General features: G+C 62.2%; 7 non-coding genes across 7 annotated transcripts; 5 read left to right on the top strand and 2 right to left on the bottom strand.

Annotated features, from left to right (window-relative positions):
* Positions 1-4599: 4599 nt before the first annotated feature.
* On the bottom strand, positions 4600-4673 carry TRNAN-GUU (transfer RNA asparagine (anticodon GUU)). The gene has a single exon. It is a non-coding gene; the product is annotated as a tRNA-Asn (tRNA).
* A 3364-nt stretch (positions 4674-8037) lies between these two features.
* On the top strand, positions 8038-8109 carry TRNAM-CAU (transfer RNA methionine (anticodon CAU)). Its single transcript has one exon. It is a non-coding gene; the product is annotated as a tRNA-Met (tRNA).
* Positions 8110-12921: 4812 nt separating this feature from the next.
* Positions 12922-12993, top strand: TRNAM-CAU (transfer RNA methionine (anticodon CAU)). The gene has a single exon. It is a non-coding gene; the product is annotated as a tRNA-Met (tRNA).
* Positions 12994-14546: 1553 nt separating this feature from the next.
* Positions 14547-14618, top strand: TRNAM-CAU (transfer RNA methionine (anticodon CAU)). Its single transcript has one exon. It is a non-coding gene; the product is annotated as a tRNA-Met (tRNA).
* A 2993-nt stretch (positions 14619-17611) lies between these two features.
* TRNAN-GUU (transfer RNA asparagine (anticodon GUU)) lies at positions 17612-17685 on the bottom strand. Its single transcript has one exon. It is a non-coding gene; the product is annotated as a tRNA-Asn (tRNA).
* Positions 17686-17790: 105 nt separating this feature from the next.
* On the top strand, positions 17791-17862 carry TRNAM-CAU (transfer RNA methionine (anticodon CAU)). The gene has a single exon. It is a non-coding gene; the product is annotated as a tRNA-Met (tRNA).
* Positions 17863-19424: 1562 nt separating this feature from the next.
* Positions 19425-19496, top strand: TRNAM-CAU (transfer RNA methionine (anticodon CAU)). The gene has a single exon. It is a non-coding gene; the product is annotated as a tRNA-Met (tRNA).
* Positions 19497-20097: the final 601 nt, after the last annotated feature.

The following is a 20097-nucleotide window of genomic DNA, read 5'->3' as shown; positions in this document are numbered from 1 at the left end:
CGCGCCTTCACTCCAGGCTGCAAGTAGCTAAAGGCCAGGCCAGGATGCCGCCTGCGGGGAAGCTCTCGGCAGCCCCCCGCTTCCTGTGTGGGAGGCACGGAGGCCTCCTCTTCTGTCCTCAGGCAACAGGGCTTCCTCCTGCCCTTTTCCCACCCACAAGGGCCGCCGGGACCCGCTCAGGGAGCGCGCCAGGGAGGCTCTCCAGACGCTCGTGGAACAAAGCACTTCTGGACCACGCTACCCAGAGCCTTCATTCAGGCCTAGACAAAACGCCTAGACAAAGAGCTGCCACAGCATCAACACTGGCCTTGCTCTACTACTCCCAGGCACGCCAAACCCCTCACAAAGAGAACTTCTGCCTTCGCCATACTGCTCAACAACAGGACACGCGAGCAATTCCCTCCGACGCGCCGCTTCTCCCGCATCGCCACCACCCACGCTCTTTAGGCACACGCCGGCTGACCAAAACCCATCTCATCCCATCAAAAGCTTCTGCCCAGCCCAAGAGGACCAGCTACGTTCCCGGCTCAATTCATCCCTTACAGTCAGAGCCAAAAATCACCAGCTGACGGTCCTTCAGAATCCTCAATGGAAAGGGGGAGAGGGAATTGTGGGAGCACTCGCCACGGTCTCGGTTGAGGCTTGCAGCAGTCATGGAAGAGAGAGCTGGCTTCGGTCAAGTCTCGGGAGTACGGCCACGGCTTGGACGGGTCCTTCAGTCCTTGGCTCAGAGCTTCGGTTGGTAGCCCACATCCTCCCGAGGTAAAAAAGCAGGAGGGCTTTCCTTCCAGGGCCTTTTGCATCTTCTGCCGTGGGAGGCGAATCCTGGTGTTCTGGCTGTGGGGGAAAAAGACAGCCACAAGATGGCGTTTGGAGTCACACGGGCGAGTCGCCTGTCCAAGCGGGACCGAGTCCCTTCCAAAGAGAAACCATGGCAGCCATGCAAGTCCAAGGCTGCACAGGAAACCTCAGGAGCTGCGACTGGGGCTCAGTTCGCGCGGCCACGCTTCCCAGGGGAGGCATGAGACAGGCCCAGAGGTCTGCGCAGCAAACAGGCCCGCAGGAGGGAGGCGGCTAAGAACCCGCGCGGCTCGTGCGTTTCTCCCTCTCAGCTGGCGTAGAGGCGGGAGGGGAACGACACCTGCCCGGCTGGAGCTTTCGCGCTTGGGCTCGGGGCTTAAGCCCCGAGGCCGAGGCCCCGGCGCGGTTGCTGGGAGACGGGCTCCCGTGGCACGGCACGGCCCCTGAACCTTGCCGGCCACAAGGTGACCTCACCGAGGCCGAGAGGGATGGCTTGGAGGTGGCAAAAGGGAGCCCACTAGCAAGCGCCAGGAGGCCGAGCGTAGCCACGTCCCCGGGTGGGCTCGAACCACCATCCTTTCGCTTAACAGCCAAACGCGCTGACCCATTGCGCCACAGAGACCTCGAAGGGCTTTCCGAAACGCTGCCTAGCAGCCTGCTCCTCTGCCTGGCCGTGCCAGTGCAGCCCAGGTGCTAGAGTGGATTGCGGGCAGTCTAGCCCCAAGGGAGCAGAGTGGCGCAGCGGAAGCGTGCTGGGCCCATAACCCAGAGGTCGATGGATCAAAACCATCCTCTGCTACGTGTGGGCCGGCCTCTTTTGACTCCGCGCCTTCACTCCAGGCTGCAAGTAGCTAAAGGCCAGGCCAGGATGCCGCCTGCGGGGAAGCTCTCGGCAGCCCCCCGCTTCCTGTGTGGGAGGCACGGAGGCCTCCTCTTCTGTCCTCAGGCAACAGGGCTTCCTCCTGCCCTTTTCCCACCCACAAGGGCCGCCGGGACCCGCTCAGGGAGCGCGCCAGGGAGGCTCTCCAGACGCTCGTGGAACAAAGCACTTCTGGACCACGCTACCCAGAGCCTTCATTCAGGCCTAGACAAAACGCCTAGACAAAGAGCTGCCACAGCATCAACACTGGCCTTGCTCTACTACTCCCAGGCACGCCAAACCCCTCACAAAGAGAACTTCTGCCTTCGCCATACTGCTCAACAACAGGACACGCGAGCAATTCCCTCCGACGCGCCGCTTCTCCCGCATCGCCACCACCCACGCTCTTTAGGCACACGCCGGCTGACCAAAACCCATCTCATCCCATCAAAAGCTTCTGCCCAGCCCAAGAGGACCAGCTACGTTCCCGGCTCAATTCATCCCTTACAGTCAGAGCCAAAAATCACCAGCTGACGGTCCTTCAGAATCCTCAATGGAAAGGGGGAGAGGGAATTGTGGGAGCACTCGCCACGGTCTCGGTTGAGGCTTGCAGCAGTCATGGAAGAGAGAGCTGGCTTCGGTCAAGTCTCGGGAGTACGGCCACGGCTTGGACGGGTCCTTCAGTCCTTGGCTCAGAGCTTCGGTTGGTAGCCCACATCCTCCCGAGGTAAAAAAGCAGGAGGGCTTTCCTTCCAGGGCCTTTTGCATCTTCTGCCGTGGGAGGCGAATCCTGGTGTTCTGGCTGTGGGGGAAAAAGACAGCCACAAGATGGCGTTTGGAGTCACACGGGCGAGTCGCCTGTCCAAGCGGGACCGAGTCCCTTCCAAAGAGAAACCATGGCAGCCATGCAAGTCCAAGGCTGCACAGGAAACCTCAGGAGCTGCGACTGGGGCTCAGTTCGCGCGGCCACGCTTCCCAGGGGAGGCATGAGACAGGCCCAGAGGTCTGCGCAGCAAACAGGCCCGCAGGAGGGAGGCGGCTAAGAACCCGCGCGGCTCGTGCGTTTCTCCCTCTCAGCTGGCGTAGAGGCGGGAGGGGAACGACACCTGCCCGGCTGGAGCTTTCGCGCTTGGGCTCGGGGCTTAAGCCCCGAGGCCGAGGCCCCGGCGCGGTTGCTGGGAGACGGGCTCCCGTGGCACGGCACGGCCCCTGAACCTTGCCGGCCACAAGGTGACCTCACCGAGGCCGAGAGGGATGGCTTGGAGGTGGCAAAAGGGAGCCCGCTAGCAAGCGCCAGGAGGCCGAGCGTAGCCACGTCCCCGGGTGGGCTCGAACCACCATCCTTTCGGTTAACAGCCAAACGCGCTGACCCATTGCGCCACAGAGACCTCGAAGGGCTTTCCGAAACGCTGCCTAGCAGCCTGCTCCTCTGCCTGGCCGTGCCAGTGCAGCCCAGGTGCTAGAGTGGATTGCGGGCAGTCTAGCCCCAAGGGAGCAGAGTGGCGCAGCGGAAGCGTGCTGGGCCCATAACCCAGAGGTCGATGGATCGAAACCATCCTGTGCTATGTGTGGGCCGGCCTCTTTTGACTCCGCGCCTTCACTCCAGGCTGCAAGTAGCTAAAGGCCAGGCCAGGATGCCGCCTGCGGGGAAGCTCTCGGCAGCCCCCCGCTTCCTGTGTGGGAGGCACGGAGGCCTCCTCTTCTGTCCTCAGGCAACAGGGCTTCCTCCTGCCCTTTTCCCACCCACAAGGGCCGCCGGGACCCGCTCAGGGAGCGCGCCAGGGAGGCTCTCCAGACGCTCGTGGAACAAAGCACTTCTGGACCACGCTACCCAGAGCCTTCATTCAGGCCTAGACAAAACGCCTAGACAAAGAGCTGCCACAGCATCAACACTGGCCTTGCTCTACTACTCCCAGGCACGCCAAACCCCTCACAAAGAGAACTTCTGCCTTCGCCATACTGCTCAACAACAGGACACGCGAGCAATTCCCTCCGACGCGCCGCTTCTCCCGCATCGCCACCACCCACGCTCTTTAGGCACACGCCGGCTGACCAAAACCCATCTCATCCCATCAAAAGCTTCTGCCCAGCCCAAGAGGACCAGCTACGTTCCCGGCTCAATTCATCCCTTACAGTCAGAGCCCAAAATCACCAGCTGACGGTCCTTCAGAATCCTCAATGGAAAGGGGGAGAGGGAATTGTGGGAGCACTCGCCACGTTCTCGGTTGAGGCTTGCAGCAGTCATGGAAGAGAGAGCTGGCTTCGGTCAAGTCTCGGGAATACGGCCACGGCTTGGACGGGTCCTTCAGTCCTTGGCTCAGAGCTTCGGTTGGTAGCCCACATCCTCCCGAGGTAAAAAAGCAGGAGGGCTTTCCTTCCAGGGCCTTTTGCATCTTCTGCCGTGGGAGGCGAATCCTGGTGTTCTGGCTGTGGGGGAAAAAGACAGCCACAAGATGGCGTTTGGAGTCACACGGGCGAGTCGCCTGTCCAAGCGGGACCGAGTCCCTTCCAAAGAGAAACCATGGCAGCCATGCAAGTCCAAGGCTGCACAGGAAACCTCAGGAGCTGCGACTGGGGCTCAGTTCGCGCGGCCACGCTTCCCAGGGGAGGCATGAGACAGGCCCAGAGGTCTGCGCAGCAAACAGGCCCGCAGGAGGGAGGCGGCTAAGAACCCGCGCGGCTCGTGCGTTTCTCCCTCTCAGCTGGCGTAGAGGCGGGAGGGGAACGACACCTGCCCGGCTGGAGCTTTCGCGCTTGGGCTCGGGGCTTAAGCACCGAGGCCGAGGCCCCGGCGCGGTTGCTGGGAGACGGGCTCCCGTGGCACGGCACGGCCCCTGAACCTTGCCGGCCACAAGGTGACCTCACCGAGGCCGAGAGGGATGGCTTGGAGGTGGCAAAAGGGAGCCCGCTAGCAAGCGCCAGGAGGCCGAGCGTAGCCACGTCCCCGGGTGGGCTCGAACCACCATCCTTTCGGTTAACAGCCGAACGCGCTGACCCATTGCGCCACAGAGACCTCGAAGGGCTTTCCGAAACGCTGCCTAGCAGCCTGCTCCTCTGCCTGGCCGTGCCAGTGCAGCCCAGGTGCTAGAGTGGATTGCGGGCAGTCTAGCCCCAAGGGAGCAGAGTGGCGCAGCGGAAGCGTGCTGAGCCCATAACCCAGAGGTTGATGGATCGAAACCATCCTCTGCTACGTGTGGGCCGGCCTCTTTTGACTCCGCGCCTTCACTCCAGGCTGCAAGTAGCTAAAGGCCAGGCCAGGATGCCGCCTGCGGGGAAGCTCTCGGCAGCCCCCCGCTTCCTGTGTGGGAGGCACGGAGGCCTCCTCTTCTGTCCTCAGGCAACAGGGCTTCCTCCTGCCCTTTTCCCACCCACAAGGGCCGCCGGGACCCGCTCAGGGAGCGCGCCAGGGAGGCTCTCCAGACGCTCGTGGAACAAAGCACTTCTGGACCACGCTACCCAGAGCCTTCATTCAGGCCTAGACAAAACGCCTAGACAAAGAGCTGCCACAGCATCAACACTGGCCTTGCTCTACTACTCCCAGGCACGCCAAACCCCTCACAAAGAGAACTTCTGCCTTCGCCATACTGCTCAACAACAGGACACGCGAGCAATTCCCTCCGACGCGCCGCTTCTCCCGCATCGCCACCACCCACGCTCTTTAGGCACACGCCGGCTGACCAAAACCCATCTCATCCCATCAAAAGCTTTTGCCCAGCCCAAGAGGACCAGCTACGTTCCCGGCTCAATTCATCCCTTACAGTCAGAGCCAAAAATCACCAGCTGACGGTCCTTCAGAATCCTCAATGGAAAGGGGGAGAGGGAATTGTGGGAGCACGGGCAGCACTCGCCACGTTCTCGGTTGAGGCTTGCAGCAGTCATGGAAGAGAGAGCTGGCTTCGGTCAAGTCTCGGGAGTACGGCCACGGCTTGGACGGGTCCTTCAGTCCTTGGCTCAGAGCTTCGGTTGGTAGCCCACATCCTCCCGAGGTAAAAAAGCAGGAGGGCTTTCCTTCCAGGGCCTTTTGCATCTTCTGCCGTGGGAGGCGAATCCTGGTGTTCTGGCTGTGGGGGAAAAAGACAGCCACAAGATGGCGTTTGGAGTCACACGGGCGAGTCGCCTGTCCAAGCGGGACCGAGTCCCTTCCAAAGAGAAACCATGGCAGCCATGCAAGTCCAAGGCTGCACAGGAAACCTCAGGAGCTGCGACTGGGGCTCAGTTCGCGCGGCCACGCTTCCCAGGGGAGGCATGAGACAGGCCCAGAGGTCTGCGCAGCAAACAGGCCCGCAAGAGGGAGGCGGTTAAGAACCCGCGCGGCTCGTGCGTTTCTCCCTCTCAGCTGGCGTAGAGGCGGGAGGGGAACGACACCTGCCCGGCTGGAGCTTTTGCGCTTGGGCTCGGGGCTTAAGCCCCGAGGCCGAGGCCCCGGCGCGGTTGCTGGGAGACGGGCTCCTGTGGCACGGCACGGCCCCTGAACCTTGCCGGCCACAAGGTGACCTCACCGAGGCCGAGAGGGATGGCTTGGAGGTGGCAAAAGGGAGCCCGCTAGCAAGCGCCAGGAGGCCGAGCGTAGCCACGTCCCCGGGTGGGCTCGAATCACCATCCTTTCGGTTAACAGCCGAACGCGCTGACCCATTGCACCACAGAGACCTCGAAGGGCTTTCCGAAACGCTGCCTAGCAGCCTGCTCCTCTGCCTGGCCGTGCCAGTGCAGCCCAGGTGCTAGAGTGGATTGCGGGCAATCTAGCCCCAAGGGAGCAGAGTGGCGCAGCGGAAGCGTGCTGGGCCCATAACCCAGAGGTTGATGGATCGAAACCATCCTCTGCTACGTGTGGGCCGGCCTCTTTTGACTCCGCGCCTTCACTCCAGGCTGCAAGTAGCTAAAGGCCAGGCCAGGATGCCGCCTGCGGGGAAGCTCTCGGCAGCCCCCCGCTTCCTGTGTGGGAGGCACGGAGGCCTCCTCTTCTGTCCTCAGGCAACAGGGCTTCCTCCTGCCCTTTTCCCACCCACAAGGGCCGCCGGGACCCGCTCAGGGAGCGCGCCAGGGAGGCTCTCCAGACGCTCGTGGAACAAAGCACTTCTGGACCACGCTACCCAGAGCCTTCATTCAGGCCTAGACAAAACGCCTAGACAAAGAGCTGCCACAGCATCAACACTGGCCTTGCTCTACTACTCCCAGGCACGCCAAACCCCTCACAAAGAGAACTTCTGCCTTCGCCATACTGCTCAACAACAGGACACGCGAGCAATTCCCTCCGACGCGCCGCTTCTCCCGCATCGCCACCACCCACGCTCTTTAGGCACACGCCGGCTGACCAAAACCCATCTCATCCCATCAAAAGCTTCTGCCCAGCCCAAGAGGACCAGCTACGTTCCCGGCTCAATTCATCCCTTACAGTCAGAGCCAAAAATCACCAGCTGACGGTCCTTCAGAATCCTCAATGGAAAGGGGGAGAGGGAATTGTGGGAGCACTCGCCACGGTCTCGGTTGAGGCTTGCAGCAGTCATGGAAGAGAGAGCTGGCTTCGGTCAAGTCTCGGGAGTACGGCCACGGCTTGGACGGGTCCTTCAGTCCTTGGCTCAGAGCTTCGGTTGGTAGCCCACATCCTCCCGAGGTAAAAAAGCAGGAGGGCTTTCCTTCCAGGGCCTTTTGCATCTTCTGCCGTGGGAGGCGAATCCTGGTGTTCTGGCTGTGGGGGAAAAAGACAGCCACAAGATGGCGTTTGGAGTCACACGGGCGAGTCGCCTGTCCAAGCGGGACCGAGTCCCTTCCAAAGAGAAACCATGGCAGCCATGCAAGTCCAAGGCTGCACAGGAAACCTCAGGAGCTGCGACTGGGGCTCAGTTCGCGCGGCCACGCTTCCCAGGGGAGGCATGAGACAGGCCCAGAGGTCTGCGCAGCAAACAGGCCCGCAGGAGGGAGGCGGCTAAGAACCCGCGCGGCTCGTGCGTTTCTCCCTCTCAGCTGGCGTAGAGGCGGGAGGGGAACGACACCTGCCCGGCTGGAGCTTTCGCGCTTGGGCTCGGGGCTTAAGCCCCGAGGCCGAGGCCCTGGCGCGGTTGCTGGGAGACGGGCTCCCGTGGCACGGCACGGCCCCTGAACCTTGCCGGCCACAAGGTGACCTCACCGAGGCCGAGAGGGATGGCTTGGAGGTGGCAAAAGGGAGCCCACTAGCAAGCGCCAGGAGGCCGAGCGTAGCCACGTCCCCGGGTGGGCTCGAACCACCATCCTTTCGCTTAACAGCCAAACGCGCTGACCCATTGCGCCACAGAGACCTCGAAGGGCTTTCCGAAACGCTGCCTAGCAGCCTGCTCCTCTGCCTGGCCGTGCCAGTGCAGCCCAGGTGCTAGAGTGGATTGCGGGCAGTCTAGCCCGAAGGGAGCAGAGTGGCGCAGCGGAAGCGTGCTGGGCCCATAACCCAGAGGTCGATGGATCGAAACCATCCTCTGCTACGTGTGGGCCGGCCTCTTTTGACTCCGCGCCTTCACTCCAGGCTGCAAGTAGCTAAAGGCCAGGCCAGGATGCCGCCTGCGGGGAAGCTCTCGGCAGCCCCCCGCTTCCTGTGTGGGAGGCACGGAGGCCTCCTCTTCTGTCCTCAGGCAACAGGGCTTCCTCCTGCCCTTTTCCCACCCACAAGGGCCGCCGGGACCCGCTCAGGGAGCGCGCCAGGGAGGCTCTCCAGACGCTCGTGGAACAAAGCACTTCTGGACCACGCTACCCAGAGCCTTCATTCAGGCCTAGACAAAACGCCTAGACAAAGAGCTGCCACAGCATCAACACTGGCCTTGCTCTACTACTCCCAGGCACGCCAAACCCCTCACAAAGAGAACTTCTGCCTTCGCCATACTGCTCAACAACAGGACACGCGAGCAATTCCCTCCGACGCGCCGCTTCTCCCGCATCGCCACCACCCACGCTCTTTAGGCACACGCCGGCTGACCAAAACCCATCTCATCCCATCAAAAGCTTCTGCCCAGCCCAAGAGGACCAGCTACGTTCCCGGCTCAATTCATCCCTTACAGTCAGAGCCCAAAATCACCAGCTGACGGTCCTTCAGAATCCTCAATGGAAAGGGGGAGAGGGAATTGTGGGAGCACTCGCCACGTTCTCGGTTGAGGCTTGCAGCAGTCATGGAAGAGAGAGCTGGCTTCGGTCAAGTCTCGGGAATACGGCCACGGCTTGGACGGGTCCTTCAGTCCTTGGCTCAGAGCTTCGGTTGGTAGCCCACATCCTCCCGAGGTAAAAAAGCAGGAGGGCTTTCCTTCCAGGGCCTTTTGCATCTTCTGCCGTGGGAGGCGAATCCTGGTGTTCTGGCTGTGGGGGAAAAAGACAGCCACAAGATGGCGTTTGGAGTCACACGGGCGAGTCGCCTGTCCAAGCGGGACCGAGTCCCTTCCAAAGAGAAACCATGGCAGCCATGCAAGTCCAAGGCTGCACAGGAAACCTCAGGAGCTGCGACTGGGGCTCAGTTCGCGCGGCCACGCTTCCCAGGGGAGGCATGAGACAGGCCCAGAGGTCTGCGCAGCAAACAGGCCCGCAGGAGGGAGGCGGCTAAGAACCCGCGCGGCTCGTGCGTTTCTCCCTCTCAGCTGGCGTAGAGGCGGGAGGGGAACGACACCTGCCCGGCTGGAGCTTTCGCGCTTGGGCTCGGGGCTTAAGCACCGAGGCCGAGGCCCCGGCGCGGTTGCTGGGAGACGGGCTCCCGTGGCACGGCACGGCCCCTGAACCTTGCCGGCCACAAGGTGACCTCACCGAGGCCGAGAGGGATGGCTTGGAGGTGGCAAAAGGGAGCCCACTAGCAAGCGCCAGGAGGCCGAGCGTAGCCACGTCCCCGGGTGGGCTCGAACCACCATCCTTTCGGTTAACAGCCAAACGCGCTGACCCATTGCGCCACAGAGACCTCGAAGGGCTTTCCGAAACGCTGCCTAGCAGCCTGCTCCTCTGCCTGGCCGTGCCAGTGCAGCCCAGGTGCTAGAGTGGATTGCGGGCAGTCTAGCCCCAAGGGAGCAGAGTGGCGCAGCGGAAGCGTGCTGGGCCCATAACCCAGAGGTTGATGGATCGAAACCATCCTCTGCTACGTGTGGGCCGGCCTCTTTTGACTCCGCGCCTTCACTCCAGGCTGCAAGTAGCTAAAGGCCAGGCCAGGATGCCGCCTGCGGGGAAGCTCTCGGCAGCCCCCCGCTTCCTGTGTGGGAGGCACGGAGGCCTCCTCTTCTGTCCTCAGGCAACAGGGCTTCCTCCTGCCCTTTTCCCACCCACAAGGGCCGCCGGGACCCGCTCAGGGAGCGCGCCAGGGAGGCTCTCCAGACGCTCGTGGAACAAAGCACTTCTGGACCACGCTACCCAGAGCCTTCATTCAGGCCTAGACAAAACGCCTAGACAAAGAGCTGCCACAGCATCAACACTGGCCTTGCTCTACTACTCCCAGGCACGCCAAACCCCTCACAAAGAGAACTTCTGCCTTCGCCATACTGCTCAACAACAGGACACGCGAGCAATTCCCTCCGACGCGCCGCTTCTCCCGCATCGCCACCACCCACGCTCTTTAGGCACACGCCGGCTGACCAAAACCCATCTCATCCCATCAAAAGCTTTTGCCCAGCCCAAGAGGACCAGCTACGTTCCCGGCTCAATTCATCCCTTACAGTCAGAGCCAAAAATCACCAGCTGACGGTCCTTCAGAATCCTCAATGGAAAGGGGGAGAGGGAATTGTGGGAGCACGGGCAGCACTCGCCACGTTCTCGGTTGAGGCTTGCAGCAGTCATGGAAGAGAGAGCTGGCTTCGGTCAAGTCTCGGGAGTACGGCCACGGCTTGGACGGGTCCTTCAGTCCTTGGCTCAGAGCTTCGGTTGGTAGCCCACATCCTCCCGAGGTAAAAAAGCAGGAGGGCTTTCCTTCCAGGGCCTTTTGCATCTTCTGCCGTGGGAGGCGAATCCTGGTGTTCTGGCTGTGGGGGAAAAAGACAGCCACAAGATGGCGTTTGGAGTCACACGGGCGAGTCGCCTGTCCAAGCGGGACCGAGTCCCTTCCAAAGAGAAACCATGGCAGCCATGCAAGTCCAAGGCTGCACAGGAAACCTCAGGAGCTGCGACTGGGGCTCAGTTCGCGCGGCCACGCTTCCCAGGGGAGGCATGAGACAGGCCCAGAGGTCTGCGCAGCAAACAGGCCCGCAAGAGGGAGGCGGTTAAGAACCCGCGCGGCTCGTGCGTTTCTCCCTCTCAGCTGGCGTAGAGGCGGGAGGGGAACGACACCTGCCCGGCTGGAGCTTTTGCGCTTGGGCTCGGGGCTTAAGCCCCGAGGCCGAGGCCCCGGCGCGGTTGCTGGGAGACGGGCTCCTGTGGCACGGCACGGCCCCTGAACCTTGCCGGCCACAAGGTGACCTCACCGAGGCCGAGAGGGATGGCTTGGAGGTGGCAAAAGGGAGCCCGCTAGCAAGCGCCAGGAGGCCGAGCGTAGCCACGTCCCCGGGTGGGCTCGAATCACCATCCTTTCGGTTAACAGCCGAACGCGCTGACCCATTGCACCACAGAGACCTCGAAGGGCTTTCCGAAACGCTGCCTAGCAGCCTGCTCCTCTGCCTGGCCGTGCCAGTGCAGCCCAGGTGCTAGAGTGGATTGCGGGCAATCTAGCCCCAAGGGAGCAGAGTGGCGCAGCGGAAGCGTGCTGGGCCCATAACCCAGAGGTTGATGGATCGAAACCATCCTCTGCTACGTGTGGGCCGGCCTCTTTTGACTCCGCGCCTTCACTCCAGGCTGCAAGTAGCTAAAGGCCAGGCCAGGATGCCGCCTGCGGGGAAGCTCTCGGCAGCCCCCCGCTTCCTGTGTGGGAGGCACGGAGGCCTCCTCTTCTGTCCTCAGGCAACAGGGCTTCCTCCTGCCCTTTTCCCACCCACAAGGGCCGCCGGGACCCGCTCAGGGAGCGCGCCAGGGAGGCTCTCCAGACGCTCGTGGAACAAAGCACTTCTGGACCACGCTACCCAGAGCCTTCATTCAGGCCTAGACAAAACGCCTAGACAAAGAGCTGCCACAGCATCAACACTGGCCTTGCTCTACTACTCCCAGGCACGCCAAACCCCTCACAAAGAGAACTTCTGCCTTCGCCATACTGCTCAACAACAGGACACGCGAGCAATTCCCTCCGACGCGCCGCTTCTCCCGCATCGCCACCACCCACGCTCTTTAGGCACACGCCGGCTGACCAAAACCCATCTCATCCCATCAAAAGCTTCTGCCCAGCCCAAGAGGACCAGCTACGTTCCCGGCTCAATTCATCCCTTACAGTCAGAGCCAAAAATCACCAGCTGACGGTCCTTCAGAATCCTCAATGGAAAGGGGGAGAGGGAATTGTGGGAGCACTCGCCACGGTCTCGGTTGAGGCTTGCAGCAGTCATGGAAGAGAGAGCTGGCTTCGGTCAAGTCTCGGGAGTACGGCCACGGCTTGGACGGGTCCTTCAGTCCTTGGCTCAGAGCTTCGGTTGGTAGCCCACATCCTCCCGAGGTAAAAAAGCAGGAGGGCTTTCCTTCCAGGGCCTTTTGCATCTTCTGCCGTGGGAGGCGAATCCTGGTGTTCTGGCTGTGGGGGAAAAAGACAGCCACAAGATGGCGTTTGGAGTCACACGGGCGAGTCGCCTGTCCAAGCGGGACCGAGTCCCTTCCAAAGAGAAACCATGGCAGCCATGCAAGTCCAAGGCTGCACAGGAAACCTCAGGAGCTGCGACTGGGGCTCAGTTCGCGCGGCCACGCTTCCCAGGGGAGGCATGAGACAGGCCCAGAGGTCTGCGCAGCAAACAGGCCCGCAGGAGGGAGGCGGCTAAGAACCCGCGCGGCTCGTGCGTTTCTCCCTCTCAGCTGGCGTAGAGGCGGGAGGGGAACGACACCTGCCCGGCTGGAGCTTTCGCGCTTGGGCTCGGGGCTTAAGCCCCGAGGCCGAGGCCCCGGCGCGGTTGCTGGGAGACGGGCTCCCGTGGCACGGCACGGCCCCTGAACCTTGCCGGCCACAAGGTGACCTCACCGAGGCCGAGAGGGATGGCTTGGAGGTGGCAAAAGGGAGCCCACTAGCAAGCGCCAGGAGGCCGAGCGTAGCCACGTCCCCGGGTGGGCTCGAACCACCATCCTTTCGCTTAACAGCCAAACGCGCTGACCCATTGCGCCACAGAGACCTCGAAGGGCTTTCCGAAACGCTGCCTAGCAGCCTGCTCCTCTGCCTGGCCGTGCCAGTGCAGCCCAGGTGCTAGAGTGGATTGCGGGCAGTCTAGCCCCAAGGGAGCAGAGTGGCGCAGCGGAAGCGTGCTGGGCCCATAACCCAGAGGTCGATGGATCGAAACCATCCTCTGCTACGTGTGGGCCGGCCTCTTTTGACTCCGCGCCTTCACTCCAGGCTGCAAGTAGCTAAAGGCCAGGCCAGGATGCCGCCTGCGGGGAAGCTCTCGGCAGCCCCCCGCTTCCTGTGTGGGAGGCACGGAGGCCTCCTCTTCTGTCCTCAGGCAACAGGGCTTCCTCCTGCCCTTTTCCCACCCACAAGGGCCGCCGGGACCCGCTCAGGGAGCGCGCCAGGGAGGCTCTCCAGACGCTCGTGGAACAAAGCACTTCTGGACCACGCTACCCAGAGCCTTCATTCAGGCCTAGACAAAACGCCTAGACAAAGAGCTGCCACAGCATCAACACTGGCCTTGCTCTACTACTCCCAGGCACGCCAAACCCCTCACAAAGAGAACTTCTGCCTTCGCCATACTGCTCAACAACAGGACACGCGAGCAATTCCCTCCGACGCGCCGCTTCTCCCGCATCGCCACCACCCACGCTCTTTAGGCACACGCCGGCTGACCAAAACCCATCTCATCCCATCAAAAGCTTCTGCCCAGCCCAAGAGGACCAGCTACGTTCCCGGCTGAATTCATCCCTTACAGTCAGAGCCCAAAATCACCAGCTGACGGTCCTTCAGAATCCTCAATGGAAAGGGGGAGAGGGAATTGTGGGAGCACTCGCCACGGTCTCGGTTGAGGCTTGCAGCAGTCATGGAAGAGAGAGCTGGCTTCGGTCAAGTCTCGGGAGTACGGCCACGGCTTGGACGGGTCCTTCAGTCCTTGGCTCAGAGCTTCGGTTGGTAGCCCACGTCCTCACGAGGTAAAAAAGCAGGAGGGCTTTCCTTCCAGGGCCTTTTGCATCTTCTGCCGTGGGAGGCGAATCCTGGTGTTCTGGCTGTGGGGGAAAAAGACAGCCACAAGATGGCGTTTGGAGTCACACGGGCGAGTCGCCTGTCCAAGCGGGACCGAGTCCCTTCCAAAGAGAAACCATGGCAGCCATGCAAGTCCAAGGCTGCACAGGAAACCTCAGGAGCTGCGACTGGGGCTCAGTTCGCGCGGCCACGCTTCCCAGGGGAGGCATGAGACAGGCCCAGAGGTCTGCGCAGCAAACAGGCCCGCAGGAGGGAGGCGGCTAAGAACCCGCGCGGCTCGTGCGTTTCTCCCTCTCAGCTGGCGTAGAGGCGGGAGGGGAACGACACCTGCCCGGCTGGAGCTTTCGCGCTTGGGCTCGGGGCTTAAGCCCCGAGGCCGAGGCCCCGGCGCGGTTGCTGGGAGACGGGCTCCCGTGGCACGGCACGGCCCCTGAACCTTGCCGGCCACAAGGTGACCTCACCGAGGCCGAGAGGGATGGCTTGGAGGTGGCAAAAGGGAGCCCGCTAGCAAGCGCCAGGAGGCCGAGCGTAGCCACGTCCCCGGGTGGGCTCGAACCACCATCCTTTCGGTTAACAGCCAAACGCGCTGACCCATTGCGCCACAGAGACCTCGAAGGGCTTTCCGAAACGCTGCCTAGCAGCCTGCTCCTCTGCCTGGCCGTGCCAGTGCAGCCCAGGTGCTAGAGTGGATTGCGGGCAGTCTAGCCCAAAGGGAGCAGAGTGGCGCAGCGGAAGCGTGCTGGGCCCATAACCCAGAGGTCGATGGATCGAAACCATCCTCTGCTACGTGTGGGCCAGCCTCTTTTGACTCCGCGCCTTCACTCCAGGCTGCAAGTAGCTAAAGGCCAGGCCAGGATGCCGCCTGCGGGGAAGCTCTCGGCAGCCCCCCGCTTCCTGTGTGGGAGGCACGGAGGCCTCCTCTTCTGTCCTCAGGCAACAGGGCTTCCTCCTGCCCTTTTCCCACCCACAAGGGCCGCCGGGACCCGCTCAGGGAGCGCGCCAGGGAGGCTCTCCAGACGCTCGTGGAACAAAGCACTTCTGGACCACGCTACCCAGAGCCTTCATTCAGGCCTAGACAAAACGCCTAGACAAAGAGCTGCCACAGCATCAACACTGGCCTTGCTCTACTACTCCCAGGCACGCCAAACCCCTCACAAAGAGAACTTCTGCCTTCGCCATACTGCTCAACAACAGGACACGCGAGCAATTCCCTCCGACGCGCCGCTTCTCCCGCATCGCCACCACCCACGCTCTTTAGGCACACGCCGGCTGACCAAAACCCATCTCATCCCATCAAAAGCTTCTGCCCAGCCCAAGAGGACCAGCTACGTTCCCGGCTCAATTCATCCCTTACAGTCAGAGCCAAAAATCACCAGCTGACGGTCCTTCAGAATCCTCAATGGAAAGGGGGAGAGGGAATTGTGGGAGCACTCGCCACGGTCTCGGTTGAGGCTTGCAGCAGTCATGGAAGAGAGAGCTGGCTTCGGTCAAGTCTCGGGAGTACGGCCACGGCTTGGACGGGTCCTTCAGTCCTTGGCTCAGAGCTTCGGTTGGTAGCCCACATCCTCCCGAGGTAAAAAAGCAGGAGGGCTTTCCTTCCAGGGCCTTTTGCATCTTCTGCCGTGGGAGGCGAATCCTGGTGTTCTGGCTGTGGGGGAAAAAGACAGCCACAAGATGGCGTTTGGAGTCACACGGGCGAGTCGCCTGTCCAAGCGGGACCGAGTCCCTTCCAAAGAGAAACCATGGCAGCCATGCAAGTCCAAGGCTGCACAGGAAACCTCGGGAGCTGCGACTGGGGCTCAGTTCGCGCGGCCACGCTTCCCAGGGGAGGCATGAGACAGGCCCAGAGGTCTGCGCAGCAAACAGGCCCGCAGGAGGGAGGCGGCTAAGAACCCACGCGGCTCGTGCGTTTCTCCCTCTCAGCTGGCGTAGAGGCGGGAGGGGAACGACACCTGCCCGGCTGGAGCTTTCGCGCTTGGGCTCGGGGCTTAAGCGCCGAGGCCCCGGCGCGGTTGCTGGGAGACGGGCTCCCGTGGCACGGCACGGCCCCTGAACCTTGCCGGCCACAAGGTGACCTCACCGAGGCCGAGAGGGATGGCTTGGAGGTGGCAAAAGGGAGCCCACTAGCAAGCGCCAGGAGGCCGAGCGTAGCCACGTCCCCGGGTGGGCTCGAACCACCATCCTTTCGCTTAACAGCCAAACGCGCTGACCCATTGCGCCACAGAGACCTCGAAGGGCTTTCCGAAACGCTGCCTAGCAGCCTGCTCCTCTGCCTGGCTGTGCCAGTGCAGCCCAGGTGCTAGAGTGGATTGCGGGCAATCTAGCCCCAAGGGAGCAGAGTGGCGCAGCGGAAGCGTGCTGGGCCCATAACCCAGAGGTCGATGGATCGAAACCATCCTGTGCTACGTGTGGGCCGGCCTCTTTTGACTCCGCGCCTTCACTCCAGGCTGCAAGTAGCTAAAGGCCAGGCCAGGATGCCGCCTGCGGGGAAGCTCTCGGCAGCCCCCCGCTTCCTGTGTGGGAGGCACGGAGGCCTCCTCTTCTGTCCTCAGGCAACAGGGCTTCCTCCTGCCCTTTTCCCACCCACAAGGGCCGCCGGGACCCGCTCAGGGAGCGCGCCAGGGAGGGTCTCCAGACGCTCGTGGAACAAAGCACTTCTGGACCACGCTACCCAGAGCCTTCATTCAGGCCTAGACAAAACGCCTAGACAAAGAGCTGCCACAGCATCAACACTGGCCTTGCTCTACTACTCCCAGGCACGCCAAACCCCTCACAAAGAGAACTTCTGCCTTCGCCATACTGCTCAACAACAGGACACGCGAGCAATTCCCTCCGACGCGCCGCTTCTCCCGCATCGCCACCACCCACGCTCTTTAGGCACACGCCGGCTGACCAAAACCCATCTCATCCCATCAAAAGCTTCTGCCCAGCCCAAGAGGACCAGCTACGTTCCCGGCTCAATTCATCCCTTACAGTCAGAGCCAAAAATCACCAGCTGACGGTCCTTCAGAATCCTCAATGGAAAGGGGGAGAGGGAATTGTGGGAGCACTCGCCACGGTCTCGGTTGAGGCTTGCAGCAGTCATGGAAGAGAGAGCTGGCTTCGGTCAAGTCTCGGGAATACGGCCACGGCTTGGACGGGTCCTTCAGTCCTTGGCTCAGAGCTTCGGTTGGTAGCCCACGTCCTCACGAGGTAAAAAAGCAGGAGGGCTTTCCTTCCAGGGCCTTTTGCATCTTCTGCCGTGGGAGGCGAATCCTGGTGTTCTGGCTGTGGGGGAAAAAGACAGCCACAAGATGGCGTTTGGAGTCACACGGGCGAGTCGCCTGTCCAAGCGGGACCGAGTCCCTTCCAAAGAGAAACCATGGCAGCCATGCAAGTCCAAGGCTGCACAGGAAACCTCGGGAGCTGCGACTGGGGCTCAGTTCGCGCGGCCACGCTTCCCAGGGGAGGCATGAGACAGGCCCAGAGGTCTGCGCAGCAAACAGGCCCGCAGGAGGGAGGCGGCTAAGAACCCGCGCGGCTCGTGCGTTTCTCCCTCTCAGCTGGCGTAGAGGCGGGAGGGGAACGACACCTGCCCGGCTGGAGCTTTCGCGCTTGGGCTCGGGGCTTAAGCACCGAGGCCGAGGCCCCGGCGCGGTTGCTGGGAGACGGGCTCCCGTGGCACGGCACGGCCCCTGAACCTTGCCGGCCACAAGGTGACCTCACCGAGGCCGAGAGGGATGGCTTGGAGGTGGGAAAAGGGAGCCCACTAGCAAGCGCCAGGAGGCCGAGCGTAGCCACGTCCCCGGGTGGGCTCGAACCACCATCCTTTCGGTTAACAGCCGAACGCGCTGACCCATTGCGCCACAGAGACCTCGAAGGGCTTTCCGAAACGCTGCCTAGCAGCCTGCTCCTCTGCCTGGCCGTGCCAGTGCAGCCCAGGTGCTAGAGTGGATTGCGGGCAGTCTAGCCCCAAGGGAGCAGAGTGGCGCAGCGGAAGCGTGCTGGGCCCATAACCCAGAGGTCGATGGATCGAAACCATCCTCTGCTACGTGTGGGCCGGCCTCTTTTGACTCCGCGCCTTCACTCCAGGCTGCAAGTAGCTAAAGGCCAGGCCAGGATGCTGCCTGCGGGGAAGCTCTCGGCAGCCCCCCGCTTCCTGTGTGGGAGGCACGGAGGCCTCCTCTTCTGTCCTCAGGCAACAGGGCTTCCTCCTGCCCTTTTCCCACCCACAAGGGCCGCCGGGACCCGCTCAGGGAGCGCGCCAGGGAGGCTCTCCAGACGCTCGTGGAACAAAGCACTTCTGGACCACGCTACCCAGAGCCTTCATTCAGGCCTAGACAAAACGCCTAGACAAAGAGCTGCCACAGCATCAACACTGGCCTTGCTCTACTACTCCCAGGCACGCCAAACCCTTCACAAAGAGAACTTCTGCCTTCGCCATACTGCTCAACAACAACGCACGCGAGCAATTCCCTCCGACGCGCCGCTTCTCCCGCATCGCCACCACCCACGCTCTTTAGGCACACGCCGGCTGACCAAAACCCATCTCATCCCATCAAAAGCTTCTGCCCAGCCCAAGAGGACCAGCTACGTTCCCGGCTCAATTCATCCCTTACAGTCAGAGCCAAAAATCACCAGCTGACGGTCCTTCAGAATCCTCAATGGAAAGGGGGAGAGGGAATTGTGGGAGCACGGGCAGCACTCGCCACGTTCTCGGTTGAGGCTTGCAGCAGTCATGGAAGAGAGAGCTGGCTTCAGTCAAGTCTCGGGAATACGGCCACGGCTTGGACGGGTCCTTCAGTCCTTGGCTCAGAGCTTCGGTTGGTAGCCCACATCCTCCCGAGGTAAAAAAGCAGGAGGGCTTTCCTTCCAGGGCCTTTTGCATCTTCTGCCGTGGGAGGCGAATCCTGGTGTTCTGGCTGTGGGGGAAAAAGACAGCCACAAGATGGCGTTTGGAGTCACACGGGCGAGTCGCCTGTCCAAGCGGGACCGAGTCCCTTCCAAAGAGAAACCATGGCAGCCATGCAAGTCCAAGGCTGCACAGGAAACCTCGGGAGCTGCGACTGGGGCTCAGTTCGCGCGGCCACGCTTCCCAGGGGAGGCATGAGACAGGCCCAGAGGTCTGCGCAGCAAACAGGCCCGCAGGAGGGAGGCGGCTAAGAACCCGCGCGGCTCGTGCGTTTCTCCCTCTCAGCTGGCGTAGAGGCGGGAGGGGAACGACACCTGCCCGGCTGGAGCTTTCGCGCTTGGGCTCGGGGCTTAAGCCCTGAGGCCGAGGCCCCGGCGCGGTTGCTGGGAGACGGGCTCCTGTGGCACGGCACGGCCCCTGAACCTTGCCGGCCACAAGGTGACCTCACCGAGGCCGAGAGGGATGGCTTGGAGGTGGCAAAAGGGAGCCCGCTAGCAAGCGCCAGGAGGCCGAGCGTAGCCACGTCCCCGGGTGGGCTCAAACCACCATCCTTTCGGTTAACAGCCGAACGCGCTGACCCATTGCGCCACAGAGACCTCTAAGGGCTTTCCGAAACGCTGCCTAGCAGCCTGCTCCTCTGCCTGGCCGTGCCAGTGCAGCCCAGGTGCTAGAGTGGATTGCGGGCAGTCTAGCCCAAAGGGAGCAGAGTGGCGCAGCGGAAGCGTGCTGGGCCCATAACCCAGAGGTCGATGGATCGAAACCATCCTCTGCTACGTGTGGGCCGGCCTCTTTTGACTCCGCGCCTTCACTCCAGGCTGCAAGTAGCTAAAGGCCAGGCCAGGATGCCGCCTGCGGGGAAGCTCTCGGCAGCCCCCCGCTTCCTGTGTGGGAGGCACGGAGGCCTCCTCTTCTGTCCTCAGGCAACAGGGCTTCCTCCTGCCCTTTTCCCACCCACAAGGGCCGCCGGGACCCGCTCAGGGAGCGCGCCAGGGAGGCTCTCCAGACGCTCGTGGAACAAAGCACTTCTGGACCACGCTACCCAGAGCCTTCATTCAGGCCTAGACAAAACGCCTAGACAAAGAGCTGCCACAGCATCAACACTGGCCTTGCTCTACTACTCCCAGGCACGCCAAACCCTTCACAAAGAGAACTTCTGCCTTCGCCATACTGCTCAACAACAGGACACGCGAGCAATTCCCTCCGACGCGCCGCTTCTCCCGCATCGCCACCACCCACGCTCTTTAGGCACACGCCGGCTGACCAAAACCCATCTCATCCCATCAAAAGCTTCTGCCCAGCCCAAGAGGACCAGCTACGTTCCCGGCTCAATTCATCCCTTACAGTCAGAGCCAAAAATCACCAGCTGACGGTCCT

This window comes from Pelodiscus sinensis, chromosome 25 (assembly GCF_049634645.1).
Source record: "Pelodiscus sinensis isolate JC-2024 chromosome 25, ASM4963464v1, whole genome shotgun sequence".
NCBI lineage: Eukaryota > Metazoa > Chordata > Testudines > Trionychidae > Pelodiscus > Pelodiscus sinensis.
The sequence above is the reverse complement of the archived record's forward strand: the minus strand, read 5'-3'. Positions and strand labels throughout refer to the sequence as shown.